We start from the raw sequence: 16,264 nt of genomic DNA, 5'->3' as shown, positions 1-16,264 counted from the left end.
AAACAGAACTGGTGATTCACCCTTGTTTACAGTGATCTTAGTGATGTTAACGCCAGTTAACACATTTAATACACAGAATGCTATGCTGTGTGCAACAGCAGAGCACTTCCAAGTTTTGAAAGCCTTGACCTCCAACAAAGAGGCTATTACCTCTTCCTTTCTTCCTTTTAAAAAGTTTTTTTTTTCCCAGAGAGCCCGCCGATCTTCAAAAGTATATCCTTTTCCTTTTCTGTTTTATGTGAATATAGGTTGACGCGATGTGTAAATGGTGTTCTTTTTCCTTGCTGCAATGTTTGTCACCAAGCCCACAACACATGAACGAAATCCTCTATAATCAGGAACAGCGATTTATCTGTTAACTGTGTTTGGCCTCCTGCCTTTTGGCTTTGATTTTTGGGAGAAGTATATTTGGTTAACTTATAAAGGCAAAAAGCACCAAATTCACTTGTAGGAAAATCGGGGGCGGGGGGAAGTGGGGGAACAGAGAGAAAAACATGTTTTCTTTCTCTCCCCTCCCTTCTCAGTTCTGTTTATTATGACATTTTGTGCTGTACGTCCTGCAGTATTTCTCAAGTGGAGTGAAGTACAGGAATCCAGACCTGCTCTTCAAATCTGACTCTGCTCCATATGACTCAGAAGTGTGACTGAAAATGAATGTTTATGTCTGTCGATAGTAGCTCTCTTTCTATGCAGCCTAAAATTACATCAAGCAATTTATGTTCCAGTCCTGTTTACAGAGCTGACTTGTATTTTTGCTGAACTTGAGATTTGTTTTTTAAACTTTGTGGAAATTTTCAACAAAACCCATGAACTCAGAGGTGACCTAAAAACAGGAACATTTGGGCTTTTCTCCCAGTTCGTTAAAGTTGTGCAAAGAAAATTTGAAAGAGGAAAAAAAAATTATATCCCTCACCGGCCCCTTAACATATTTAAATATTGGTTCTTTGCCCTTACCCATACATACCCTCTCTAGTGCAAGTGGTTCATTACACTGACATCTTCCTGTTTGCATAAGTTAAAGAACTGAGGAAATGATGTCATAAAAGTGAAAGTTGAGCAACCAAGAGCGGAATATATTTTTTTAGTCATAGCATTTTCTTTCAGTTGTCTTTCTTTCTTTCTATTTAATGGTTAACACGCCTTGAATGTGATCTCACCCCCTCCCCCAAATTTTTTGACACCCACCCAATGTTGATACATGAGAGCTACTGGTCAAATATGCATCCAAAGACTTCTCCAAAGCCAGCAGATATGACTGGCAAGATGGTAGTACAGTCGTACCTTGGAAGTTGAACGGAATCCGTTTCGGAAGTCCGTTCAACTTCCAGAATGTTTGGAAACCAAAGCGCGGCTTCTAATTGGCTGGCAGATGTTCGGCTTCCAAAAAGAATTAAAAAACCAGAACACTCGCTTCCGGGTTTCAATCATTTGTGACCTGATTTATTTGAGATCCAAGGTACAACTGTACCATGAAACATGAGAAGAAGAAGAAGAAGAAGAAGAAGAAGAAGAAGAGTTCGGATTTGATATCCCGCCTTATCACTACCTGAAGGAGTCTCAAAGCGGCTAACAATCTCCTTTCCCTTCCTCCCCCACAACAAACACTCTGTGAGGTGAGTGGGGCTGAGAGACTTCAAAGAAGTGTGACTGGCCCAAGGTCACCCAGCAGCTGCATGTGGAGGAGCGGAGACGCGAACCCGGTTCCCCAGATTACGAGACTACCGCTCTTAACCACTACACCACACTGGCTCTCAGAGAGAAAGAAGTGGTTTGGGTGTGATGCCAGATTATGGTTTGGCATTATGTAAACAAGGTTTAGTTGAACTTTTGGGCTCCCCACTCCCTGCTTTCTTGGTTTGATGCAGACCAGAGTTTCCCATTTTGTTCAAGTAAGCAAACTATGGTTTGTCTCCAACCAATAAAGCAGAGACGGAATTCCTGTGATGGAGAGGAGGGTGGCATGCAACCAAACCTGACTCACATAACCATGGTTTGTTGTTCTATCTAGACTCCATCCTTCTCATTATTAAGTCTTTGTAGCTGAGAATATGTGTAAATGTAGGTTTTCTGCCTGATAACAGAATGCTGTTGACTTCCATTGGAGAGAGACCATTGAGAGTGCTTAACTCTCTGTTGGGATACTGCCAGGGAGAGAAAGTCCATCATGACTCCACGTCGCATCCGGATGATCCATCAATCTCCCGTAGATACAGTATCAGCAATTAGCGACACGAGCTCCAGAAATAGCTTGCCACATTCCAGAGCTGATGCACGCTCTATCAGCAGAATTCACACAGCGAAAGATGCATGCAGGAGAGCATTATTTACAAGTTTATTCAGCGTTGGTCAGAACAAAGAAAACATGACTGCCTGCTTCGGTGTCTCAGGCACAGAGAGAAAAACGAAAGCAATAGACACAACAGAAACATCCTGTGAACAGGAAATACGCAGGCTGTGACACAAACATCCTGCTCCCTTTTAAGGTGGAACGGAAATATCCTAACACTCTTCCACACTGAAATGTGTGCTTGGCTTTGGGTGAATTGTGCCCAGGGTTTCAATTTAATTTTCACTTTTAAAATTTAAATTAGGGAGAGTTCTTTGTCTTTCATGTCTAGAATGAGGAACTGACCTTCTAAATGGGGAACATTCAAAGGCCTTTGAAATTAGTCTTAGATTTGGGATATCTTAGACCATAAGGCTAAACGGAAGAATTAAAGCTTGTTCTCGCTGTTCTGCAACACCAGGTGATTACTTGCAGGTGTGAGAAAGTCATGTTACACCACAGGCAGAGCTTTGGGGTCTCACGTAAATCATATGCGAGTTCACACATTCAGCCCGAGATTCATTGATTGATGAGCATCAAATGATGTTCATATACATTTGGATTAGCTTTTTCTTGTTACTTTGGGCGGCTGCAATGTAAAGTTGGTTTAGCTAACTGAGTAACTCTTTTTCATTACATTCAGAAAAGTATCCAAGTGTTTTTTGGATCTCCTATCCTCTCAGAATGATCACTTGACCATGACTTAAGAGACCCGATGTATCTCATGATCAAAATACGACTTTTACAATTGACTGGAAACCAAGTCCCTTAAGAGGTTTTATTATGATTGTGGTTATTTTGCTGTGTTCACGAACCTTGATCCCTTCTTTGCAAGACCAGTCCCATTCACATATAGATGTAGTGTGAATAAAGTTATTCTGTTCCTCCTTAGCTCAGTTAGTAGAACACGAGATTATTAATCTAATAATGGGTTTGAGCTCCACATTGGGCAAAATATTCCTGCATTGCAGGGGTTGGACTAGATGACCCTTGTGGTCCCTTCTAACTCTACAAATTCTATTATTCTCTTTGTCCCTGGGCAACTGATGGATAATGGGAGAAGTGTACGTTTGCAAAAATCTCCTGCACTTCCTGTGCCATTTCCCATGATGTTTTTGCATTAGAGGATCTGTTTGAGTCAGGGTTTAGCACAGAGTCATTGTTAAACCACTGTCTGGAGTATGTGAATTAATAATGAAGCATAACTTACCCCCTGAGCATATGCAGAGTGCATTTTTTCTCAGACTATGCAACCATAGCATGTCCTTGAATATTGTGTGCCTGGGAGCCAGGATTCCATGAGATGTGAACAGGGTTTAAATCTGTCACTTGTTGTGTGGAGAGGGGTGTGTGAGTTGGTGAGATTCAGAAATGTTCCTTGTCTTTCATGCCTAGACTTTAAAATGAGGAACTGACTCCTTCTGAATGAGGAACATTCAGAGGCCTTTAAAATTAGTTTTAGATCGGGGATATCCTTGACAGTGAGGTTAAAATTGAGAATTAATTACTGCTCTCCCTGTTCTGCTTTTGCCCTGCCTGCTTTGGAACATATGCAGATCCCACCCCACCCCCCAAAAAAGTTGGCTTTGTGACATTGCAGTGTACATATGTTTTCATGGCAGAAGACATTCTTTTAAACTGTCTCTGCCACATTTTTAATGTTCTGTGTTACCTTCACCATTTGAGTGAAGGAGTGATTCAAATGGCCTTGACAAAACTTGTATGCCTTGAGAAAGAGCAATCCTCAAAACACGTTGGATTAAAATATGTTGTCTTTGCTTTCTTTTTAACCTACACAGCTAGGGTCCTCCAGCTACATATCCTCAGGCAGTTTTTAATTGCTGACCCTTGCCTTCAAATATCAGGTGCTTTACTAAGAAAGGAGAAACGATTTCTTAGTCATAATGGCGCTGAGAATCTCTGCCAATAGAACGATTTAGTCTCTGAACACTGAAGTGTCATATTTTGTTCAGCTAGTTTATTTAAATTTTTTTTGTTTCCTACTTCATGACAGTGTTTCAAATACCAATAGTGATTTACGGAACTTCAAAGCCATGGGACATTAAAACAAAGCATGCTCAGTATATTGTTTCTGGCATTATCCAATTATCCAATTGAAATTAAGCATGTAATAATAGTGTAACTGAAATATCCATCTTTTGGAATTGGATTTAATGAAGACTCTCTCTCTCTCTGCCACCATGCTTAGGTCTCCATTTTGGCTCACTTATGTCTACTTTTGCCTTTGTTTTCTTTCCATACAAGGAATGCAAGTAAAATATACCCATGAAATAGCTGGCAAGGCTGTACAAAAGGACAGTTTTGACAGCGGAAAGAATACAGTGAAACAGAAGCGAAGGTGCAGCTAACATTTAGCATGCTTACAGCCCATTAATCTTAGTGGGAGATGTACATGCTTAATGTTTTCCATATTGAAATTAATGTAATTTATGCATGCTGAATTTAGCTGGATCAACATGCAGAGTGATTATCTTCACCAGAAAATGGAAGACTTCTAAAATGTTGCTGCATTCCTACTGCTGTACTCAAGACTTACTGACATCAATACGGTGCAAATAATGTTGCCATATGTCCTCTTTTTTTCCAGGACACATATGTCCTCTTTTTCATGGGTAGAGCAATCATAGCAATCCATAGTTAAAAGCAGAAGTTGGCAAATGTGTCCTCTTTTTTTGCTCTTCAAAATATGGCAACCCTAGACATGCGCCACAAAACTGGTGATCCCTGACGTGGCTGTATGTCCCCATACACATCAAATTGCACACTGAGCCAATTCAGTGGGCACTGGTGTCAGGGAAAGAAACAGTACAGCTCAGGAGGCCAGGCCTAGTGAGGCCACAGCAACTGTTCTCAGTAGATCTTGCCCCTATGAGACAGTAGTGAGGACTTAAGGTCCCTGCCTTCCCACAGCTCCCTATGTCCCCTCCTCCCTCCTCTGAACGCTGATGCTTTGTTTGTCTGCTCCAACCACTTCATACCTCTGTGGGTTCCAGGAGACCAATGGGGAGAGGAGCTGGTTATAGCAGGAGGAGGACAATCCCTGGCTTCTTCAGCAGCCTGACTGATCTCTGCCTCTTCGCCCACCCCCCCTCCTTGCCAGCTTCTGCCTTTGATTCTGGACTGCTCTCTGCCCCAGCCTCTTCCTGCTCACAAAGCTCTGTTCCCTCTCCAGCTTCTGACATCATCTCCCTCTGACCACACATCATCGTCCCACCACCAATCTCCTGGCTCTGAGCCTTCGTCCCTTGAGGGTTCCCCAGGGGATGCTCCCACCACTTCCCTGTATGCAGCCAGTCCATGACACTTGGCGAGCATCGCCTTATACAAGGTGAGGCAAATTGAGATGCACGTCTGCCTCAACAATGCATGTACAGTAGAAGGCATGAACAGATAGATCTCTTTTTCTGGATTAGGGCAATTAGAATTTTATTCCAAAGACTACATTGACATTAAATTCTGATTTATTAATTAAAGGTTACCTATAATTAGAATAGCAGTTTTGGAAAAGCAATGAAAATATATAACCTAACAAAGGACATTTCTCCCTCAAAGCGTAGCAGCGCAATTAATCGCCTTTATTACGTTTCTACCCTTTAGAGTTTATCATTTTGTTTGTTTGCTCGTAAATTGGGGGCAGCTTCTTCCCCCTCTGGACTGCTGCAGTTCTGCACAGTCAGTAGGTTTGCGCCATGAAATGATAAAGATCTTTCTTTTAATTTCATTGCTATCCGACAGGAGATATATATTCAAACCTTTCTGGAGCAGGCTTTGAAAAGAAAGAGGAAAAAGTGGACTGGCCCGCTCTCCTCTCAGTTGCAGGCGTTTAGACCTCTGGCAGTCCACAAACCTTGACCTTGTTTGGAAGGAATTGCGTCTTCTTGCTACAACGCACTATGAAACATTTCTTTGTGTGTGTGGTGTGTGCCTGTGTGTATTTTAATTTCATGAGCTAGCCAGCTTAATGTTTCACATAAGCATGATGAGGGAGTGATCTGCTAAAGATAGAAACGCAGACGCCAGTTGGCTATTGTGATGTTCGTTAACATGTTGTTTGGATAATAGTTTACTTAGGATAAATTTTGAGCAGTCTTCAAGTGCTTTTTAAAAGCTCTTTCTTCCAGCCCCCCCCCCTTGCACTCTCTCTCCCTCCCTCTCTCTCTCTTTCCCCCCTCCCTTACTTGGCCCAGATTAAAAGTGCAGCTTTAAGATATTTCTCCTAAAATAAATTTCAGGCATCCTCATTTATAGTCAGCATGCCCTGATTACTTGCAGACATACTGGAAATTTACATGCGCTTTTCTCCATTATAAAACACTGATCTGTTCATATCATTAGTTCCCTCATGACTGGAGGTTGGCAGGAAGCCAAGGGCAGTCTAAATCTGTCGCTGTAAATCGTGAGTTGAAATAGCAGAAAGTGGGTTTGTAACTTTGAAAGTGTAAACAGTTTGGAAAATGAAGTAATTTTAGCCTATGATTGATTGCCTTGCAATTCTACTTTAAATTAGCCCAGGGGCTCTGATGAAAATATATGCTTATTATACATCCCCCCCCTTTTTCTTTCCATTTTATTTTCTGGGGGAATAATAGCCTTGTTGGGTAGGCTGCTGAACAATGTATGCTTCTCCTAGTGTGACCTTTGGGGGGGAAAGAATAGTTTTATTGTGTGTCCATAACTTTGCCTGAAACAATGTTTTGCAGTTATTAAATAGACTCGTTCTGTGTGTGTATATATAAAAGGTTGGCAATGCATAGCAGCTGTACTGAATTGCAGCAGATTTGTACTTAAACATTGCTTTTTTGAGATAGTTAACTATGGAATGCATTCCTTCTTGATGCATTAGGAAGCTGCCTTATTTTAAGCTCTGATTCTGTTCCATTAACTGGGCGGTCCAGATGTTGTTGGACTCCCAACTCCCACCAGTTCCAGCCTGTCTGGTTCATGGTCAGAGAGGATGGAAGCTGCAATCCAACAACATCTGGAGAAACATAAGCAATATAGGATGCTGCCTTGAACTGAGTGAGACCGTTGTGCATCTCTCTCAGTGATGTCTGCACTGACTGGCAGTGGTTCCCCAGGGTTTTGGACTGGGAAGTCTCTCTTTGTCTTCTTCTCTGGAGATGCCAGAGTTTGAACCTGGGACCTTGTGCATGCAAAGCAGATGTTGGGCCACTGAGTTGTGGCCACGCCCTTATGAGAGCCACAGGTTGTCCAGCGTTGTTTATTTTATTTTATTTATTTTCTTTCCATGTTTTAACTGTTTTTAATAGTGAATTTTAATTTGTTGTAAGTAACCCAGCCTGGGACCTGCTCATGAAGGGCAGTGATAAATATGATGATAATGATGAATGACGGTGGTAATAATACTAATACTAATATTACTACTAACAATAGAAAAGCCAATGTCCTGCCCTTTTCCAGAAGAAATGCAAGGCTGTGAACAATCAGAACCAGCAGTAATAACATGAAATAATTCACAGTCATAAATCAAAACAGGACTATAAATATCAGGACCAGAAGAACAATGACAAAGCCACCACCAGAATTAAAATATCAAAATACAAGAAAGCACAAATATTCAGCCAGTGGTTCTTTGAAACAGCCATGTCTAAAGTGGTATGGGACCTTACACAGCTCGTGAGGCATCTGGCAGGGCTGGTGCCACTGCAGAAAAGGTCCTGGTCCTGGTTACTGCCAAGCATTAGGGCTGGGTCATACCTGGTTTTCAACTTCATGATCTACCACCAGCTAAACATCACAATATACTGATAGATCACAATGTCTGAAATACAGATGGAGCTATGCAGAGGCATTGGCTGACTTCACGGTTTTCCCCACATTGTGATATATTGCCCTACCCTAGCAAGCGTGCATCACTTTGTTGAGGGATCTGGAACAGGGCTTCAAGATGCTCCCCAGTGTCAGAGCAGAGAGGAAGACTTCACCCTCCACCAAGTTGGTGTTCCCAGCCACAACCCTTTTCCCACTCATAGGATTGAGTGGCAGCCATTTTCTTCTAGAGATAACTGAGATGTGCCTGCCTGCACACAATTATAGGGGCATGGATTTGTGGCAACCACAGTTTCTATGCAAGGGAGCAGACTTGGCACCTGGACAGAATAGATTTATGAATGAGCACCTGTGAAATTGACATGGACAAATTTCTGTATATCCCTAATACTAAACATGACAAATGGTCTATGTACTTTTTGCTGTCCATTCTAGCATTCATGAAATATTTTAACTGGAGGTGCCAGAGTCTATCCCTGAGACTTTCTAGATAAAAAACACGGGCTCCACCACTTAGCTCGGCTGCCTCCCCTGCTATATTCTTCTTGAGGACCATAACCTTCAGCCTAAAGTTTTGATCATAACTACTCACTAGTAAGGGAAAAGCACACTGTCTTTATCCAGAGCTATACTTTGTTTCTTCCCATATTCCAGAGCCATGGCCTGCCATTGAAGTGAAGACCTGATCTATGGCTCACATTTAGCTATTATTACCCTTAAAACAGTGCCTCAGCCTCTTTCTCTTGCAAATGGAATAGATTGCAGTATTACTGTGGGGAAATTGTGTCTGATTTCATAAATACATTAAAATTCATAGGTATGGGTTGTTGTTTTTTAAGCCTAGGAATTTAAAGCGTAAGAGCACCTCTCTTGAAGTAATAATGAGCACCTTTCAAAATAAGCACCTATCCATACTGAACAACAATATGTACAGAAGTAATGATAGTTGCACTCTCACAATAGGCAGAACATTTATATCTTGTCCTAGACTTCCTTTCTGGAAGGAAGGCTTTGTTTTTCTGTTTGCCACAAACTCCAAAGTTGCTCTCAGCATCACAGACTGGCTGGACACCAAGGAGTGGGGGGGGATGTTACCAGCTGGGGCACCCCCAAAGGAACTCCCAGGGGAGGAAGGCTCAGAGCCCAGAGATTGGTGGGGGGACGATGATGCGTGGTCAGAGCGAGCTGACTGGGAGGAGGAAGTGTCAGAAGCTGAAGAGGTCACATTGTTTAGTGAGCTTGAAGAGTCTGTGGAAGGCAGCAATGAGTCGGGCAGTGGCGGAGGAAGGGGGTACGGGGGTTGCAGTTTGCCCGAGGTGTCATCACTGAGGGGGGGTGTCAAAATGAATTTTTTTTAAAAAAAAATGGGCTCACTTTTTAGGAGTGACTTAGTGGCTTAGGCGCCTGCAGGTTCCACGCTGCCTAAAACGGCAGCGTGGGACTTGCGTCTGTCTACTGCCAGCCGCCCTACAGCTGAGAGGGAGGCGGCGGAGAGGCTTCAAGCAGCAGAGAAGCTCGCCCCACCCCCATGGGTGGCTTGCCCCGCTCCCGACTGCAGGATATGCCCATGCACCAGGCACCCAAGCGGCTAGCTACACCACTGGAGTCAGGCTGTTTCCCCCCCCCTGCCGCAACCAGCCCCCCTGTCCCCTGGTGTCACAGAACCCACAGAGGGCAGAGCAAAGACAGGCAAGACGATGGAGTCTCAGATTGCTTGGGTTTGAACCTGGGGAGGAGGAGACTTCGGGAGCTGTGGGAAGGCAGGCACCTTCAGTCCTTGCAACTGCCTCATAGAAGCAAGTTCTACCAGGAAGAGTTGCCATGTTTACTACACCTGGCCTCCTGAGCTATCTTATTTCTTTGAATAAAGAGTTAACTGCGCCGACACCATGTGAGTTATTGCTGACCTGCTCCTGTCACTCAGAGAAATAGCATCCTGCAGTCCTCAGTAGTGCCCATGTGTCCCTGTTTTCTCCCCCTGTTGCCAGCCTTGTATTTGTAGCTCTGCCTATGAAAAAGCTTGCTCCCCACAGCAGGGACCTCATTACAGGAGGTCAGGGGATGGAGAACGGGTGCCCTCCACAACTCACCTGTGTTTAAAACAGGAAATCAAATAGATGTCTTGATGGAGCCACATGGAATACCCATTGGCATCGTAAGAGCCAGCTGTTAACCTTTTGCATAGTGGTTGGTTGATGGGCCCAATTAGATCTGTACAACCTGTGACTTATAAAGCAAAATATTCACCACCCAGAGACCACAGAAACAAGGGGTGATGGTTCTCATGCACTTGGTAAGACACAGCCCATGGAAGGTGGTTTGGTGGGTCACCATTTGTACAGACCTGGTATTAATTAAGGTAGGGAAACTGTTGCAGATGCATATAAGAGTTACAATAATTCCCTGGATTTAATTTATATTCAATTGTTTCTTTAACAGCAGTGCTTTTTAGGTGAACGATTGGAACTAGTTTATCAGTAAAATGTTTTCAACAGAGATTTTCTTTTTCCTCTTGACTTGGGTATTCACTCCCCCCCCCCATTTCGTTTGTTCTTTGATGGGCTTCCAAAAAAGTTATTAAAATGTTGCAAAACAAATAAGGTAATGCTGGAGCTTATTAAAAATTGCTTCTTTTGTTCCGATCTGGCAGCTGACAAATTGTCTTGTGCTGCGTCTTACCTGTTCCATTGTGAAAGGTTAACAGAGAAAATGGCTGCAAATAAATTGCTATTGAATGTTGCTGAAAATTAAGCATAGCAGTTTTTCTCTATTAAAGATCCTTTCCAAAGCGCTCTATTGATGCTGCTCCCTGTGTGTCGTTCTAACACTTGTCTCTTACATTATGCTTGGCACCCAAGGAAACATTAACTAGAAAAGAAACGCCTGACCATAGTGTTACTAGACTCTATTATCCGGCTGTCACATGCCCACACGCGAGAGGTCTAATTTTGGTTCATATTGACAATGATTTCTGACGCTTTCCCTAACTCTCTTCATGGAGTACTGTAGGGATGGAGTCAGGCTTGAAAGTAACATATACACATATATATTGCATCACTCTAAAAATCCAATTCAAACACAGCAACTTGCTCAGTAAAATGTAATTAGGGCATTCTTACTTCTTTGGATGTCGGAGATCTCGGCATTGTGGTTGAACGAGTGCCAACTCGTTATTTTTTATATGGACTAAGATATGGCTAGTATGCCATTAACTCTAAACAGTGTCAAATACAAGGTTGTTGGGGTTTTGTGTGTGCGTGTGTGTGTGTTTTAACATGTAGGCTATATAAATTATACCTTGCAAGAATTAACAAGGCCGTTATTTCATTAAGGGTTTCAAAGAGGGCATAAATGTCAAGTGCGAAGCTTATGTGTTTAAATCACCGCACTGTTTTCACTCCCCCGCCCCTCATTATGTGGCTTTTGAGAGTAGAAGCCACTGTACCATTTTATATTTTTTCTAAAAAAAGCAGGGGCAAAGTTCCACTGAATTTTTCAGGCTGATAATGAAAAGGCCATTGCATGAAAAACCAAGATAAAGCTTTCAATTCTTACTATTGGGAATGGAAATTGAAGGTATTTCATGCCACGTTTCTGGGAAGTATGTAGCAATAATGGGGTTTTATAATGAATAGTGCTCAAGGTTTCTCTGTGTGTCTTGTTTTGTTGGAGGAGAACATAAGAAAAGCCAGCTGCACATGTCCAATTGCCCATTTAGTCCAGCATCCTGTTCTCACACTGTGGGAAGCCTTCAAGCCGGACATGGGTGCAACAACACTCTGCCCACCTGCAATTCCCAGGTCTGGTATAGCCATTATGGCTAGAAGCCATTGATGGCTCTTGTCCTTCATATATTTGCCTTTTCAAGCCATCCAGGTTGACTGGGAGCAAGGGGAGTATTTTTTGGGATCCCTCTCCAGCTTAAAACTATGCTTTAATCCAGTTAAGCAGAAATATTCCACACCTATTAAAACAGATTGTATGCTAAAATCAAACCCACCGTCACATTTATATTTAGAAATGCGTATAGAGAAAAGTGTCATTAAGATTACAGAAAATTTGTTTCCTACTTCTTGACCTTTGCTTTGGACCAAGTCATCTTCCCAAAATCACAATTCTGTAAACTCTTCTTGTTGTTGTTGCTGCTGCTGCTGCTTTGCTAGATTATCAGATGGCCTTGAAGTTTCTTATTAGTAGCCTTGGCAACTAGGATAACGAAGGTTCCATAAAAGAGAATGGCAGAAACACAGGCCTGGTTTGTGTGTATTTTACGAAGCATTCCAACTCATTTGGGAGAAGGCAGCTCTGTATCCCCCCCCCCCCCCACCTAGTGCATCATGGGAGGGGATGCTGTATGTGGTGGCCCATATGTACATCAGCCTGATTCATGTGATCTCTCCCCCCAGCACATTTATTTCAGAGGGGAGAATAACCAGAACGTGTCTCCCAGATGTACAGTTCCATATCTGGGAGCCCATGTCACACATGACATTTGATGAGTGGTGAAGTGGAGGCCATTCTTTCACCATGGGAATTGGCTCACTGGCAGGTAAACATCGGAACTGGACTGTAAACATGTAGGTGACAAATGGAGAGGTTTGTTGGGCAGATAAAAGGAAGGACTTCCTCTACGCAATATGTAATTAACATGCGTATATCGCTGCCTTTCAGTTGAGCTTCTGACTCAGTTTCTGAGACCAAAAATGTATTTGTTGGGCAACTTCCCATGGACCTCTTAGTAGCTTTCAGTACCATCAAGCGTGGTATCCCTTCTCAATGTGGTTCCTGTTCTGGCCTGACAGGGCAGTTCCTGAAGATGGTGCTGGGAGACTGATACTCTACCCTTCAGCAGGTATGCTGTGGGTGGTTCTTTCTTGTTTCCCATGCCGTTTTATGTTCATGTGAAACTGCTGGGAAAGGTTGCGTATTTGAAGAAAAATGTCGTCAGTATGCTGACGATGCTCGGCCCCTTTTCGCCATTTCATTGAATTCAGGTCAGGCTGGGGATGTTTCAAACTGGTTGGACAGGGACCAATAAAAAGAATCTCAATTCAGACAAGGTCAAGATTGAGTGGTGATAAAACTGACCAAGTCTGAAGGATCATGTCTCTTCTATATTACGTTGTGGTCCTGCTAAAGCAGGGATGGTTAACCCACAGAAGTTGCTGGACGCCAATGCCCATAATGATCAGGGATGATGGGAGCTGCAGTCAGTGCTTTTTGTTGTTGTTGTTCTGGTACTCATGTGTTGATAAAAGTGCTGTAGGTGTCAGCAGAAAATGGCCACCATGGGGAGCAGAAAAAAGAGAGGTGCTGGTACTTGGTGCTGGTTGGCCCTGTCTGTAGTACAGTGGTAAAGGTAAAGGTAAAGGTACCCCTGCCCGTACGGGCCAGTCTTGACAGACTCTAGGGTTGTGCACCCATCTCACTCAAAGAGGCCGGGGGCCAGCGCTGTCCGAAGACACTTCCAGGTCACGTGGCCAGCGTGACATCGCTGCTCTGGCGAGCCAGAGCCGCACACGGAAACGCCATTTACCTTCCCGCTAGTAAGCGGTCCCTATTTATCTACTTGCACCCGGGAGTGCTTTCGAACTGCTAGGTTGGCAGGCGCTGGGACCGAACAAAGGGAGCACACCCCGCTGCGGGGATTTGAACCGCCGACCTTTCGATCGGCAAGCCCTAGGCGCTGAGGCTTTAACCCACAGCGCCACCCGCGTCCCAGTACAGTGGTACCTCGGGTTAAGTACTTAATTCGTTCCGGAGGTCCGTACTTAACCTAAAACTGTTCTTAACCTGAAGCACCACTTTAGCTAATGGGGCCTCCTGCTGCTGCCGCGCCGCTGGAGCACGATTTCTGTTCTCATCCTGAAGCAAAGTTCTTAACCTGAAGCACTATTTCTGGGTTAGGGGAGTGTGTAACCTGAAGCGTATGTAACCTGAAGCGTATGTAACCCGAGGTACCACTGTACAGCAACATATGGAAGGCCACAATTTTGCCACTCCTGCCCTATAGAATCAGATTTGTAGCTTGGGAGTGCTAATGAATGCCTTGCTTGTGAGTTTTCCTGAGGCAGCTGACTTCCCCTAATGGGACAGTAATAATCTGATCCAGCAACAATGTCCAGTTCATTATTTAACACATCCCTTCATTCTAAAAGTGTAGATTTTGCTGACATACTGATTTGTCCCTTATTTTGCCTTATACACGTGAGTCTGTGTTTACAAATGCATAGCACTTCCCTTGGAATAGGGGAATACATTTTTACATGCTCTATTTATTATTATTTTTGCATCTGCTGTTGATAAAAACAAAACAAAAAACAAATTTGTGTGTGTGTGTGTGTGTGTCAGTCTCTCACTTCATATGCTAGAGGAAAGATCCTATGAGAAGCCCAACCTGACCCCAGCAGGATGTAAATGCCTACCAACCGCTCTGATTTATTTATTGATTATTTATTTGTGAAATGTATATGCCACCTTACAAAGCGGCTTACAAACGCAATTGAAACATTTTTAAAGGTATATATGTACGAAGCAAGCTAAAAGCAGAATCAGTTTTAAAATCCCTGGCATTTATCAAATTGATCTCCTTCCACAATCCTTCCCTTGTATGCCTTATCTTTTAAATTGTTTAGTCCTGAGGGCCCGGGGTCTCTGCTGTATTTCGATTTATGTACAACACCTAGTTAATATGGGCGCTCCAGAAATAAATACCCGTGGAAGAAACAGGGAGCTGTACGTTGCTTTCTAGTTTCTAGAAATAATTTAATTTCCACAATGAGCAGAATATCTTTATCTCTACTTTACACTGCATTAGAGTACTCTCTTGCGACTTTTTCTTTCTGGTGATCTCTAAATGTATTTTGGCCTTTTCGGGGGGAAAGGAATAATATGAATTCTGTGCTACGTTTAAGAAACAGAAATGCTTTCCTGCCTGGCTTTTAATGAAAGTACTGTGCTTTTCTTCTATGGGAAAAGCTGTGGCTTCCTACTTTTACATATGGATGCAAGCATTTTTAGGTGCCTTCCCAGATAAAATTGCTCAAGGCAACATAGAAAATATATACATTTACCATCTTAATCCTCTTCCATGTGTAAAACCCAATTTACTAGCCTGGTATCGTCGTTTTGTGGACCCCTTACTGACGCTTCTCCCTTATACTAAAAATTTCCTGGAGCCATGAACCTTTTTTTAAAAAAAAAATTGCTAACACCTCCTTATCTTAACTTTGCATCAGCACAGAGCAGATATTGTGCCATTAAATAAACTGTACTTTGTTTATTGCACACTCCTGCTCATGTTCCTGGGAAGTAAGGGTGCTTTCAGAATAAATGTTTATTCTGCATTCCTTCAGGTTGGTTTGTTAGGGAAGTTGGAGGCCGTTGCATCAAAGCAGGTATTGCCCCATACTTTGCAGTGCATTTCCCCATCACTTTCCTTAACGCAGAAAGCCTATTCTTTTGGCAAAGCAGCTTTGTTGCGCAAGACCTTGCAGCCAGCTATAATAGCACAGCCTGAATCCCGCTCCCAAACAGTGGTCGTCTGGAAGTGTCCTTAGTCAATAGAACTTTCCCCCCAGGGAATCGTGCAACCTGAACCTCCCCACTTCTTCGAAGAAGCTGTGCCCCCAATCATTTTAATTGGGGTCTAATTGACACCAATGCCATTTTAGCAAAACCCTAGCCTTAAGCACTTTGTTTGGAAAATGGCCCTGCCGTGGGAAGGGTGGCAGTTTTGAACTACCACATAATCAATTCCTTTAGTGTAGGTAGGAGGATGCTTGAGTATGAAGTGGCAACAGGTTAGAATGGGTGGGCGGGAAGTTTTACAATTTTTAGGACTTTTGTTGGTTTATAGAATCCTGAAACTGAGACCACTCCACTGGTAGATGCTGCCAGACATTGCGAATTTGTGAGAGAAGATGAACACAAAGATGCTTAATCACAGGGGACATTGCAGCAGTCACCTTGTGGCTGGAACCAGCAAATTGGCCGTGGCTGGAACCAGCAAATTGGCCTCTTCTGGAACCTTTTACAGTATGGAGAATTATCACATCATGTCCACAGATGATGTGGTCTGCTTGATCTCAGTGTAGTTCCCTTACTTTGCTAGATCTATGGTAGCAG

The 16,264-nt window shown here is 43.1% G+C and overlaps 1 protein-coding gene and 1 long non-coding RNA gene across 5 annotated transcripts in view; both read left to right on the top strand.

The window, feature by feature from the left end:
* The window catches only part of ARID5B (AT-rich interaction domain 5B), a 179,186-nt gene that overhangs the window by 53,954 nt on the left and 108,968 nt on the right, over positions 1-16,264 (top strand). The gene's annotated exons all lie outside the window — the stretch shown is intronic.
* Positions 2,655-14,462, top strand: LOC310677380. Its single transcript, XR_014511144.1, has 2 exons — positions 2,655-13,490; positions 13,865-14,462. It is a non-coding gene; the product is annotated as an uncharacterized lncRNA (long non-coding RNA).

Source organism: Podarcis tiliguerta, assembly GCF_965153285.1.
Source record: "Podarcis tiliguerta genome assembly, chromosome: 5".
In the NCBI taxonomy this organism is placed as follows: domain Eukaryota; kingdom Metazoa; phylum Chordata; class Lepidosauria; order Squamata; family Lacertidae; genus Podarcis; species Podarcis tiliguerta.
Note: the sequence above shows the minus strand (reverse complement) of the source record. Positions and strands in the feature narration are given on the sequence as shown.